Source organism: Tachypleus tridentatus, chromosome 11 (assembly GCF_004210375.1).
Source record: "Tachypleus tridentatus isolate NWPU-2018 chromosome 11, ASM421037v1, whole genome shotgun sequence".
NCBI classification, from domain to species: Eukaryota; Metazoa; Arthropoda; class Merostomata; order Xiphosura; family Limulidae; genus Tachypleus; species Tachypleus tridentatus.
The window spans coordinates 65,620,448-65,636,161 of NC_134835.1; positions in this window are offsets into that span (position 1 = coordinate 65,620,448).

A 15,714-nucleotide genomic window follows, 5' to 3' on the forward strand; every position below is an offset into this window, starting at 1 on the left:
AAATGATAATGAAGTAATCTATTGTCCCAGGCTTGATGTAAGAACTTGGTTATGGACTTTAAGGACCTTCATTTGGCTTTATAAACCACAGTAATTTAATCCTGTTTAACATATCTAGGCTGAATTTGAAATTTAATTATTTCTAAAATAATTATGAACAGACTGTTAATCTATTCCTAACGAATCAGCCAGTATTTAACTTTTGTGAAGAGTATATAAAGTCGATCCCAGGTTATTATAGCATCGAATGGTAGTTAGATGACGTTAAACGCAATAGACTCCAAACTGTTATATTTCAATTGATAAATTCATTCTATATTTGTCAAGATTCGAGCCAGGCAATGAACATTCTAAATACAATTAAAGCAGTTAATGAGTATAAGAGAACATTATATATCATAATACACACAAAATATCATCTGTAAATGAAGAATTATAACAATTAAATCAAGTGTTAATATTAAAATTATAAAATCACTTTGTGGCTCATTGAACCCAAACTTCACTCTTACTTGGCATATAAAGATAGTAGATAACACTTTCCTACAATAGTAATTATTATACCAAAGTTAACCAAATAATATTACCAAAACACGTAATATAAAATAATATCGATCTCATTATACACATTATAAAAAAACTAAATTCCTGAAACAGATATATTAAAACAAGTTCTGATACCATACATACTAACAGTAAGTGAAGAAGGTAAAAACATGTTAAAGTGTGTCAAGCAGGTATTCTTGACGTAGTATCGTGCACTGTGTCAGTGAACGGAGAAGGTTAAAATATGTTAAAGTGTGTCAAGCAAGTATTGTTGACGTAGTACCGTGCACTGTATCAGTAAACGGAGAAGGTTAAAATATGTTAAAGTGTGTCTATCAGGTATTGTTGACCTAGTACCGTGCACTGTGTCAGTGAACGGAGAAGGTTAAAATATGTTAAAGTGTGTCTAGGGTTAAGCATATAACATCGATCCGTAATGTTTACTGCCACTCGATCTCATTCCAACCAACGAGTAAATAATAAAAATAAAAACAGAAAATGTTGTTTGTTGATCTTTAAAGGACAACAAAGTTTTTTCTTCGCAAAACATAGTAGTCTCAACATGATGTGGTTTAGGACAATATTTCTCTTTACTGAGAAAAGTAATTAGTTCCAAATATTTTTGTGGTTATGAAAGAAAAACCAAACCAAGTTATCTCCTCAATTAGAAATATAAAAAGTTATCTCCTCAATTAGAAATATAAAAAAGTGCTTCACTTTTTCTATGATTCAATGTTTATTCGCCGAATGAAACAGACACAAAAGCTTCTTTCCTGGATAGAAGGAACAAACTATAAGATGATTTTTATCTGAATTAGAAGTATGTAATAAACACATGTACGTGTAGATATGCTGAATTAGAAGTATGTAAGAAACACATACACGTGTAGATATGCTGTGTTGCTTGTGTCGCATATGAAATGGTTTACGTCTTTTAATTTTTTTTATTTTACCCAAGTTAACATTTCATGTAACATGTCTGAATTAAACAAATGTTGCTTTCAAGATAAAAAGGTTAAAATAGCATCCTAACTGTTCGTTTTAACAGCATAATATTTCGTTATTTTAGTATGCTTTTTTTAGAAGACAGAAACAACGTGTAGCAAAAAAGTCGTATAAATACTTTAAAAAACATGCACGTAGAGCAATGGTTGCTTTTATGTGAATAGAACGATTTAATCTGTGTGGTTTTCTTCTACTCTGGACAGGCATAAAACAAAAAAAAAGATTTTTTTCTAATTTCCTACAGAAGACACTTCAAAGTATTCATATTGTCATTTGTACCATTTCTTGAAACAGATTATATTATTTTAGAAACGGCTATGTGCTCTCGCATGTGAAGCCCAAATGAAACATATAAAATGATGGAATATGAAAATTTTCTCCAGTAATCTAACGATTGCTGTTGTCCTTTGAAGTTAATGCCAACTTGAAAATGCATAATAAATGATTCGTACTAAATCTTCTACACAACACTTATTCTCGTTGTTGGCTCAAAAGCAAAAGAACACACAAATCACAGTGAAATTCTGAGCATGCAAGTCGTTATTTTACTTCTTACATAAACATGTAAGGACGACATAGTTAAATAAAACCTCTTCGTGACAACAGGAACAAATTGACAACTAGAGAATTTCCAAGGATGTAAAACGTAAGTTTGTTTACTGCAACAGACGCCGAGAAGGGAATATAGGTTTTATTGTCAAAATTGCAACACTCACTGGAGGTTCATAGCGTCTTCCTATGGAATTTCGAAAGAAAGACTGACACGTTTTAGAGTCCTAGCGTGAATACCGACTCACATTAACCACAAGAATAACTTGTTTTTTTTCTTCCACAGAAATGCATTTTACAACCAAGTATGGGTAATATACTGTAAGAAAGAAAATTTCATAACTTTAGATTTTGTTCAAAAATCCTTTGCTGGCACTAGCTTTATTCTGAACAAAGTCGCCATTTTGTTGTAAAAAAAAAGAAAAGATCTTTATAACATATAACTAAATAAACTAAACAAATAATAACAAATACTTGTGTTATAACATGTCTGTGACGGTGAGAATGTAGGATAGTGCGTGACCCCGTGAATTAACGTCGCGTATAAGAGGTATCAAGTTTTATGAAATCGAGCGTCGTAACGTGTAAGTTTGCAAATCGAAAGGTTGAGTTTCGAGACGTAACGTCACTGAGGATACTATGCACTTTCAGCTGTTATAAGAGTGACAGTCAATTACATTTTTATCCTAATGGCTTTATTTAATTTTTAAATTCAATTGAGAAATAAAAATTAAAGACACTATTCGAATTTTATAAATAAATTATACGAGCTCGGAACTATATTAGTACTCTTTAAAATAATATATTTAGTTCACTTGAATCAGATATTTAACTAACTGTCGTGTATAGCCAGTGTTCACAAAAGCTCTCAAAAGGCACATGAATCGCACCACTATGTTGCAGTTTAAATTTCGCAGCTTTAGCTATAATGTGTTATAAGAGTGACAATTGGTCCTTCACTATTTCTTTTTGTTCAACTTTTTTGTAATATCGGACTCTGTCTACCCGTTCTTGGTCAGTTGTTGAACTTTAGGGGCGGCTATAATTGAAATTTAAGAGTTCTCTAACCTGGCCATTTTAGCCCATGTGCACATAAAATCCCAACTAAACACCCTTAACAAAGCTAGTGTGTATTAATCTATGATAGTTTACTGGAACTACGTGTTACTATATGTTTAGTTTGAAAGTAATTCTCCAGTGGCGCTACATTCCAGCTTTTACACAAATATAGATATTACTTTTGTAAAACTAGAAACAAGTGTATGTGTTAACAATTAAACAAAAGTACTGTAGTTAATGAAGCTTAAAAACATAAACTTTCTCCCCAGGCTTTATTTTGTCCAACCTTATAAATTATGCTAGGTAAATTATCCATCCTAAGTTCTTCGTTTTAGTAAGCTCAATGTGTGAGTAAAAAACTCATTTTATTTTAATCTAATATAACGACTAGCTACAGCTGGAAAAGGGAGCTTTAATTTCATCATTTCTTCGAAATATGTTATTTCTAACTTGAAACGTCATCGACTCAATTTAATCTCGTATTTTTCGCTTCTCTTAACGAGTAAGATTTTCGTGATTAAGTTATAGCCATCCTATTTATTTGAAACGTGAGAGAAATACTTTCTATACGAGGAAGATCAAAGTTTCTCGTCATAGAAGGAAAACTTAACTGTTACTTTACACTTATTTTAGATGAAACGTGTTCAAAATATTGACTTTTAATATCAAGTTGCCAAAGGTGTATTAAGTATATCCTTCTCATGCTATTTGACCATATCGTTAACCGACTGAATTTTAGTAACTGTAGTTTCTTCTATCACAATACTGTTTGCATAATTTTCCGTGGATGTCATTTGTAGTGGTTTTTCAAAGCGAGAAAAAGATATTATTAATTCTTATCTGAAAAGCAGTTTTTTAAGAGAAGTTGATATAAAGGTCTTTAAAAAGGCTTAATAAGGCTATGTATGAACCATGCTTATGAAATTGAATGTATTTTGTTTTAATATTTTTGAGGGCAAATTATAGGAAGGAACGATTAAAAGGCTGTAGCTGATATTTATTATATTTGTATTTATAATAGTATCATTAACCGAATGAAAAACAAAACACAGTCATGAAGCAGCCCCGGGATGGCCAGGTGGTTAAGGCACTTGACTAGTAATCTGAGGGTCGCGGGTTCGAATTCCCGTTACAACAAATATGCTCGTCATTTTAGCCGTGGGGGCGTTATAATGTTACGGTCAATCCCACTATTCGTTGATAAAAGAGTAGCCCAAGAGTTGGCGGTGGGTGATGGTAACTAGCTACCTTTCCTCTAGTCCTATACTGCAAAATTAGGGACGGACAGTGCAGATAGCCCTAGTGTTATTTAGCGCGAATTTCAAAAACAGACAAATAGACAGACGTGAATCAGATTCGTGACATGAAATGATTCAATACAAGTTGAAATTATTATCATATCGGTAACAAGGTATATTTGGGAAAACGACGCTTTGCTAATGTTATGAATGAAATACCTTCACCTGTGGAACGCAATTATTATAGAATAAACGAAGATACAGAGCTTCTGGAAACGTCCCACCAAATAATACACCATCGTGTACGATGTCACGTACTTACTTTGCATATTAAAGAGAAAACTGAAAAGAGTTCAAAAGAAAATTAACTCCACAATCAGTGTGGATGAAGAAATATATAACCTTTTTATTAGAATTCCAAAAAGGTTGAGAATGTTATTGCCACTTTGCATCTTACATAACATGGTAATCAGGAATGTTATTGCCACTTTGCATCTTACATAACATGGTAATCAGGAATATTATTGCCACTTTGCATCTTACATAACATGGTAATCAGTTTATTCTGTGTTGCTGAGAAGGATTGTTGTTTTGAATTAAGCACAAAGCTACACAATGGACTATCTGTATTCTGCCCACCACGGGTATCGAAACCAGGTTTTTAGCGTTGTAAGCCCGCAGACATACCGCTGAGCCACTGGGGGGCTGCTGAAGAGGACAAGTGCGGTCATGTTAAAGAATTCCTCTTAAACAATTTATACAGCTCATTTGAATAAATGAAAACACATCAACTTAAAAAAAAATTAAATGAATAAGATAACAAGACCACTAGTGCATAAGATATAATATTCATTCTATAGGGATATTATAAAAAACGAGGGTACTAGTTCCTTTGCAGATAGTTTATTTAGGCGTGTTCAGATAATGTCCAAAAGTGTTTGTGCAGTTGTTCTGAGTGCACTTAGCGTTATTTTTGTGAACAGAATGTGTAGAGGTCACAATCTTGCACTAAAACACTTACCTCAGATAAAGGTTATATATTACATCTTGTGTTTACAAAAGCTTATATCTGAATGGCCCTGTTTGTTTATTTTTGTCTGTTTCTGAAGTGAAATTACGCTCAATAAAGAAGCGACATAGAAACTTGTACAAGGTAGTATGATTGAATATCTATATCCCTTGAAATGTTTGTTTTTTCAGAATAATCACTGAATTTAGGTAATATAAGAATTGTTGTCATGCCACATTTAGACCTCTGTATAACATGAAAGTGAAATTCTACTAATTCTCTATTTTTCTCTTACTCTTACGAGCTCTTGCTTTATACTTTGAATTTGACAGACATTTCATCTCTCAGAGAAAGTTTCTATGTCAATGATGCTTAAGCAGATAATTTTACCAGAATTCTTAGCTGTGAGACAATCTCTAGTGTCTTTGATGGCCTCCAAGGTCCAGTAATATTGTTTACAATAATCTTCACAACAGCAAATGTTACAGAGAATCATGAGAGCCAAAATATCTCTGTATTGGACAGTAGGGCTTCCCAGTTCCAAATTCCATGGCTGTACCACAAATTCAAGTACAGTTGTATTTCCAAAAGCGCCAATGTTCCAAATGGAAGAGCTCCTTCTTTACCCATGATTTACCTCAGCACTGGTTTTGGAAATATCCATGTTGTATTACAATATAGAATATTAGATGTGATAGCCATACAGACCAACTAATTACAGATGTAGGAAGTTTTATCTTCAGCTAGTTTGATGTAGCAGACCTGGGCTGATTGCAGCTGACAGTCTGGATAAGTGTACTCTAAAAATTTCTCTTAACATTATAGTGAATAGTTCAAAGAAACTTGAAGAGATAATTAAATAGTCGATACAGTAGCAATAAAGTGGTATAAAGTTTGGTTTCTATTAAAAACGGAATCTATCAGCAGGAGAATCATTTCAGACTTCAACAGGGAGACAGTCTTTGTTTTCCAAAACATTAAAATATAAAACTCAGTCTATCTTGAACATTTAATCTGACTTGACCACATGCTATTTAATAGCCATTCAAATGACACAAGGAAAGTTATATATACATATTTGTGTACTATTCCCATAGCAAACAAGTGATGTTAAATATAGTGGACAAGTATCCCTATCCTACGTAAGGCGTAACCTGACTGCTAGGATTAATTAATCCTCTATGTACCACTTCATATAATGTGCTTAGGCTTAATTTGGGGGATGGTAACATATTATACATAAATATCTCTAACTCCTACTGAGAAATGTCAACCACCAATTGAAAAAGAGATATCTTTGTTTTAGGTTCAAGAATGCGAGTATTATAGATAGGAGTACTGCAGAATTGATAGCCAGTTTTTCTGGTGCAACAGGTTAAATGTAGTTTTACGTACCAGCCACAGTGCGACTGAGAATAGTGGGCAGTATATGCGCACGTTGATAAAGAGTCTCTGATACCACCAGATGTGCAAGTAACGTTCACTAGCCGACTATATGTGCATTATAATATTTTGTGATAAAATTGACACAAAAATACCCTGCTCTCTTTCTAGAATGGAGGTTGCACTTGCTCGAACAGTGATCTGTCCAAGAGCAAGTGTTTTACTAACGTAACACTTAGTTATATATTGAATTTAAAGTATCCAGCTAGAAAGGTTTTAAACATAGTTGATGGTTTTGCTGATCTTGTTATGGAGTTCACAACTAGTTCGGTCAAACAGTCAACATATACCATCATGTAGACACAAGTGATATATGACAGACAAAATAACTATCGCACAGGTATACTTACAGCGTGAGGAATGTTGATAGCACTGAAATCAAATGGACGTTGAAGAACAATATAAAATAATATAAATTTGATTACAGAATACTCATTTATTTCCTGTGACGATTATCAGAAAAAGGTAAGGTATACCAAGGTTTGTTTGAACTTTATATGGGTTAAATTTGTTACGAGTCAATATATTTCCTCTGTCGTGGACATATGAATATCTGATTGTATTGAAAGACATCAATTGATTCAATGCGCAAAGTTTAGTTTACGATTACTGGCAAATTGAACAAGACATTAAAATAGGATTAATGCAGAAAACGGATATTATACACTTTACGTATGTATTTCATATGTATTTGATTTACCTAAGCCCTTAATTCAAACATACTAAGGTCATGTGATAAATTCAGAATGTGGTGTTACAATGTTTGTTTGTTTTTGAAATTCTCGCAAAGCTATACGAGGACTATCTGCGTTAGCCGTCCCTAATTTAGCAGTGTAAGACTAGAAGGAAGGCAGCTAGTCACCAACCAACTCTTGGGCTACACCTTTAACCACGAATAGTGGGATTGGCCGTCACGTTATAACACCACCAAAGCTGAAAGGGCGAGCATGTTTGATATGACGGAGATTCGAATCCTAGACTCTCAGATTTCGAGTCGAGTGCCTTAACCACTGGGTCATGCCTAGCCGTGGTGTTACATTCTGCAGAAGATCTGATCAAGAATCGTATATACTACTTCATGAAATGGTTGTATTGTTTCTTACTTTATCCTGAATATAGGTGACAGCTTCATGACTGTCACGTGGTGCTGAGCGGCTTGCAAATTCCTGTGATCCAGTTTTATAATTATATAACTATAAAGAGAAGGCAAGATACAGCTCTTTATCTCAGACAGATGGTGTTTTGCCTTTGAAAAGTACAAACTAGTGTTCAAGTTCTTTGCCACAAACTTTAATGATGCAAGGAGAAGATAGATTTAACAGAAGTCCTGGAATATGGACGGCCCGGTCTGGCCAGGTGGTTAAGGCACTCGACTCGCAATCTGAGGGTCGCGGGATCAAATTCTGTCGGATCAAACATGCTCGCCCTTTCAGCTACGGGAGCATTATAATGTGACATGTGACAGTCAGTGCCACTATTCGTTGGTAAAAGAGTAGCTCAAGAGTTGACGATGGGTGGTAATGACTAGCTGCCTTCCATCTAATCTTACACTGCAAAGTTAGATACGGCTAGCGCAGATAGCCCTCGTGTAGCTTTGCGCAAAATTAAAAAACAAACAAACAAAACCCTCGAATATGGCTACAGGCAGATTTGCATGATTGTTTTCGTACTTTACGAGTGTAGACAATTCGTAGTTATATACAGCTCTTACATCATCAGTAAAGTTCTTCAAACACTGTCAGAACAAGAGTTGATTACCACTTTCGTATTTCTCTTTTAGGAGAGAGAATACTTTTCTGAGGCCACTTACAGTCATCTACAGGTATAAAGACTGTTTTAGAGCATAATCAACCAACTTGGACGGAATTAACACAATGAGTATGAGCTCACATTTGCACACTGACAGAAAAAGCCACAAACTCCTTACCATAACAATTGGAAATAACTGTGAAAGATCAACAATTTCAGGTAGAACAGATGAAAAATGCAACACAAAAGTCACCTCCTTCCTTAATGTTGAATAATGTATTAATTATTTGAAGTTAAGCTGCACAAAATGACACTAAGTAATATAAATATCCATAGTGGCACAACAGTATGTCTGTAGACTTACAACTTGGGGGTGGGTGGTGACGGCTAGCTGCCTTTCCTCTTGTCTTGCACTGTTAAATTAAGGATGATTAGCGCGAAAATTCAAAACAAATAAAAAGTAACACATAAGATGTCTTTCTACCTTATTTGTTTCGTAAAGTCCGTTCAGTTTACCTATCAAAAATATTAAGTTTACGATTTAAAGAATCAAATTTTGTCATCACCTCGATAACTTTTTTCTTTTGTTTGACACATTAAAATACTTTGACACATATAGCAAAATTACATCATTCTGAGCAACTGATTAGATATCTGTTACAGCCACAAACTTTTTACAGCATCCCATTGAAACTATCATTGCCATACTAGTGCAATAGCCAGGATCCTCTTTCAAGAGGCCCAATACACCTTTGACTCTGACGTTGTCAAGCCACAGATCTCATACTTTTACGTGTGAATACTCCCAAACTCAGTGAAGCCTTCTCTGATGCAATTATCACAAAGGTATTATAAAGATAAACTTAAGTACAAAGTTTGAGATAATCTTTTATTATCAAACATTGCTCTTTCACTCTTTTTACGAGAACTGATGTGATTTCCTTTCCTAAGCGATTGACAAGCTCGTTTTGTACATTTTTATGTAAGTTGCTTTATCACGAGAAATTTCTAAGTGATTCTTATGAATTTAATCCCCAGCCATACTTCTGAAGCACTGAAATTCCTTGAAGGTTTTTTGGATTATAAGAAAATGCTGGCCAAAAAGAGAACCATCATCTCAATGTTGTTGAAGCGGAATATTTTGCCATTCAAGTAAATTCATTTTCTCAGAAGTTGGTTAAATCATAACTTATCTGCTTGGAAGTTTATGCTCACAGAGCGAATGCTGTGGATGTTTCAACAACTGTTACTTTCTTAAGTCACCCAATCTCCTTGTCCACAAGTTTGCCCATATAACTGCACGAATGATTTGGACTACTCATAAAGAGTTGAGGATGCGGATCTTGTGATGTGAATTGGGGAAAGTTTAGCTAAGGCTCTTCCTGTTATCATAAATGAATGGCTGCTTAATGTTCTTGTGGCTATGGTGTTAAGTGCTTTATTCATACAAACGCAGAAAATGAAGTATACGCTTGAATTCGATGTTTGGGCCTGGGTGCCTTAAATGCTATATTTCTTTAAAACAAAAACGCATTATTAGGATAAATAATTATTTAAGATATTCATTAGGTGGGTAAGCTTATTATTATAATTATCTTATAAACTTGAATTTTAGACTATGGACTCGTATTAGTTCGCATGTAATAAAACTTCACAATAAATCATTGATAACTTATAAAATATAGATGTTTGGACGTGATTTACCAAAGGAAATATAAGTTAAAGCTCAGATATTGATATTGCTCTCTGTTTGCAAAGTACGTATCAGTAATGTTTTCCCGTAAATTTAGAATCAAATATCAATTGATCGGTAAATAAAGTTTTTACTTAAATTAACATAGATTGATGCATTAACACAAGCTTTGAGACAGACAATTATTGCATAAAAAAAGACATTATACACTGAGTGCACCAAATTGTATATCACTATAACATTAAACCTCACAAATTCTAAATGATAAAATAACATTAACATTTAAATCTTGATAAAGAGGAACACAGTTTTAGAAAAAAAGTTTTGAGACGGATTGGCTGGGTATTGATAAAAGGCTTATTTTAAATGTACCTGAAGCTGACAGAATTTGTCAAAACGTCCTGCAGTGTCTGTTTTGTACGTAAAATTTGTGCCTTAAACCATATTATTTATTTATACTGACTATGTGTCTCAAGTGGCACAGCGGTATGTCTGAGGCCTCACACCCCTAGTAATCGGGTTTCGATAGCCGTGTTGGGCAGAACACAGATAGCTCATTGTGTAGCTTTGTGCTTAATTTCAAATAAACTGTCAATATACTCGGTTTTTAGTCACTTAAACATATTCTCTTAGGAAATGGTAGAGTATTTAAATTTGATGTAGTATTTCATAATATAAAATCTTATCATATATATAAACTTTCGTTGCTACAAAAGTCAAGAATGCATGCTACAACAGAAGTTATAAAACAATGAAGCAGTACTTCCTATTTCAAATAATAATTTAAAACCTAGAAATGTACAAATGGGTCCAGTGTAACATGTGCTTTTAATTTTAAATTAATTTATACTCTCAGTAATTATAATTATTACGATAATTATTTTGTAGTCTTTGCCTCGAAACCTCCTTTTATATTTGCATTTAGATGAACTTAAACTTGTACCTTCTGTAATGAGTAAATAAGTGATAAGATTAAATTTAACTTTGATTTTTCATCACTTTAACATTTGACTCGCAACATGAGTAAATGAATGATTATCTTTCCAGTCTTTGACATCATATTCATTTGTTGAAATTCCAGATCCTTAATATCATACAGCAGTCTTAGTGATTGCAGCAGAAACGTTGATGAACCATGTGAGTGGTAATTATTCTGCATTTGAATGAACACCATAAATCACTGTAGGAGTAGCAACTGAAGGACCCATACATGATTTGTTGTGTAGCAAGGTATAGCACGACTGCCAAAACTTGGCAAACATAGTACTGTGCATATAATATCTGGCACATGTATAGTCATTTACAGGTGCAGAGTGGTGTGTTGTAACATGATTATGAATGACCAAGACATGCTAACAAACCTATGATTCAGTTAAGGATAATCAGAGTTTTAAGACAGGAGATGTTTCAGATTTTTTCCATAATGCAAATAAATGGAAGACATCAGAATTTTTCATGTACTGTTGTTTTTCTGGCTGCGTTTGGGGTAAAATATTGATGCACATATTGTACTGTGTGTACTAGCTATAAAAAATATTGGCCATGTTAGGCAAACTTCCAATAGACAGTTGTATGTGTTCCATTCAAAAAATATATCTGGACCTCTGCACAAAACTAAGAAAGATAAGTGGTAGTTGCTGGTCATTAATGATTATTTGACCAAGTGACTCAAATATTATCAATTAGGTGACACACTCTTCTGTACTGATGTTATTGTTTACATACATGGAAGAGTTGTACATTTATGCCCGAGTAGTAACTGAAAAGGTAGTGTATGATTGGACAAGAATCTAAGAGTTGCTATTCTGGTCTGAATAAATTGTTTTGAACATTTTTTCGTCAAAACACACATATTTTGTAAATGATAGTGTGTTTTTGCTATAATCATTTTTTAAAAAAGATCAACGGTATGTTAAGACAATTTTTCTGTACTTGGTATAGAATCATGCCTCGTCACGTGCGAGAACTTATAGGGCATCAGATTCTTCGACTGTCCATAAATGATAAGAAACAAACAGATATTCCCAGAATAGTACACCACCTTTAGTGTACTGTATTCAGAAACATGAAACGCTATCAGGCTACAGTAAATGTTGTTTCAAGAAAGTTTACTGGTAGATCCTGAAACACTACTGCCTGAGATGATCAGGTTAACACGTATAGATTGAAATAAGTCTTACAACACCTCACGACAAGAATATCTTGAACACATTCATTTTAAGGTATTAAGAGGAACAATTTGTTTTGCAAAAAGGGCTATCTGCAAACCGATATTAACCAGAATTTATTGTCGTCGCTGTGTTACTTGGACAAGGCTTGCAGTTAAAGGAATGATGAAATGTCATCATTTCAGACGATTCTTGTTTCTGGTTTGTTTATAATTGATGGTAAAATTTGTATTCGTCGTTTTCCCGGAAAACAGATGAGGGAAGACTGTTCTTCCCACAGAGAACACACAGAAAGTGGTGCAGTACATTTCTGAGCAGCTACTCATCATGGAGGAAAAACTGTTTTTCATGTCCTCCAGGGAAACATGAATAGCACTTCCAGAGGCATCACATGGAAACAATATTTCTGCCATATACTAATAAGACAAGGTTTGGCAATAACCCTGTGTTCCAGGATGACAACGCCATTGCCTACAGTGCATGCATTGTATGGGGTTATCTCTATCAGGAGAACATTAAAAGATTGTCATGGCCAGCAAAGTCTCCATATTGTAATCCCATTGAGAACATTTGGGCAGAAATATATATATATGAGTCTAGTACATGAGACGGTAGGTACGGTAAGCTGTTACAAGTGAAATGAAAGATACAAGGCACGTTGCTCAGATCTAGGTGAAAATAAAACATTTTAATGTAGTAAGGTATATGGTAACAGATAGTTAAGTTGTATTGCAAGTAACACTATTCAAAATAGTTAAACTGTATTCAAATGTAGAAAATTAGTGCGTTATGAATGTAATTGAATAAACAAAAACGACTGTACTATAACTGTATTTTATTAGATATAATTAATAAGGTTTTAAATACAACAACATATATTTAACTGAAGAAAATGAGTGAAGTATAATTGCATTTAGTTAAAGAGAATATGTAAGATACAATTGCTTAACTAAAGTGAATGAGAAAAGTACAACTGTATTTGAGTAGCTAAAAATGAAATAAAGCAGTGGTCAATAGCATCAAGTAGTTAAAAGAATACACAGCATCAAAACTGACTACACGAGCGAGTTTTAGCTCTGTTGTATCACAATATTCCTTAAAAATTGTAACAAAACTGGTGTGAAAACGTCAAACAACAATCGTAATGTACATTTTCTCAATAGCTTCCCGATGCGAGAACTGGCACTAAACTCCGAGAATATCTCTGCTCCACGTGACAGCCGCAAGTTGTTCTTTCTATGAAACATCAGTTAGGCCATAATTCAACTATCACATGAAACAGTAAGTAGGTTCATTGGCTAGTCAAGCTATAAAACATAATATCACAGACTAAACTGAACACAGGACCTCAACTGGATTTAGGATATACTATTTGTTCTGCTGTTATATGTTAAAGAACAAAACTACTACCTCTTAAAATCAATATCATTCTACGAGGATAGGCTAGAGAAGAAAACAAATAAGTCATGAAAATAAACATTGATTGATAGATTTCTGGCTCATCAAGTGCAATATTTATTAAAGTGGGAGAGAAGGGCTACTATCTCAACAAATCAGTGTTGACTCTACTAGGATAGTTTGAAGATCAAGTCTGTTATCTCAACAAAATGACATCGATTCTACTGGAAGAGGCTAGAAACCCAGACCAACAGCTTATCATATACATTCATCTAGGATAGGTCAGAGAACAAGTTCTTTACCTCATCAGATACGATGTTCACTTTACTAGTATAGGTTAAATAAAAAGACCTCCACTTCAACAGGTAGAACGTTTGTTCCATTGGATATGTTAGAGAACAAGACTTTCACTTCATCAGATACGATGTTCACTTTACTAGTATAGGTTAAATAAAAAGACCTCCACTTCAACAGGTAGAACGTTTGTTCCATTGGATATGTTAGAGAACAAGACTTTCACTTCATCAGATACGATGTTCACTTTACTAGTATAGGTTAAATAACAAGACCTCCACTTCAACAGGTAGAACGTTTGTTCCATTGGATATGTTAGAGAACAAGACTTTCACTTCATCAGATACGATGTTCATTTTACTAGTATAGGTTAAATAACAAGACCTCCACTTCAACAGGTAGAACGTTTGTTCCATTGGATAGGTTAGAGAACAAGTTCTTTACCTCATCAGATACGATGTTCATTTTACTAGTATAGGTTAAATAACAAGACCTCCACTTCAACAGGTAGAACGTTTGTTTCATTGGATGTGTTAGAGAACAAGACTTTCACCTCTTGAGAAACGATGGTCATTTTACTAGTATAGGTTAAAAAACAGAACCTCCACTTCAACAAGTAAAACGTTTGTTCATTTTACTGGGATATGTTAAAGAACAGTACCTTCACTTCAACAGATAGAATGTTTGTTTCATTGGCTAGGTTAGAGAGCAAAACTTTCACCTCATCAGATACGATGTTCATTCTAATAGGATAGGTTACAAAACAAGGTTACTATAACATAAAACGTCAACTGTGTTCAGTTGTTTAATGGAAGCTAATACTTCCAACACCAGGGTGTGTATACAACAAACTACAGCAGAGTTGCATGAAATACCACACCTAAAATTTACAGTCGACGTAGCAAGTTTTTCATGGCATAAACTTTGTCGTCTAGACTGACTTAATGTGATTAACAATGGCTTACTGTTTTCAGTGGTAAGTTTGAGGGCTTATAATGTTAAAAATCAGGTTTCGATACCTATAAAGTCACAAGTGCAAAGTAATATTAAGTAATTAAAACCGGCTCAAGAAATATAATCACAGGTGAAAGAGTACCTCGAGTCATATAAATGTTACAAATATGATGTGGAACAAAACTGATGGTAATCACTTACCTCAAAAAACAAGGAATAATAATAACACACGTCTGGGTATTGTCTTACAAAGTTTAGTAAGTTATTAATAAAAATATAAAATCAGACAATTACCTTATGAAATTTATTAAAATATTGATACAGCATAAAACACGATATTTTTAAAATAAAAAAAAATATTAAAACGACTGTATGTCTTTAATGAAAATCAAACCTATGTGCTGATTGGCTGGTTTAGTCATTTCACTTGCCTTATGTAAAATATCCTTTTTGTGACCAAATCATAATCGCTGTATTTTGGGTATACCATAGTTTCTTTATCGTAAGTGTATGTTTTGAGTGTATGTTTTTCCCACCGGTAGACGTTTTGTAAGGAAGCTTTGATATTCGTATTTTAGAATTTTCGCGCAAAACTAAACAAAGGTTGCC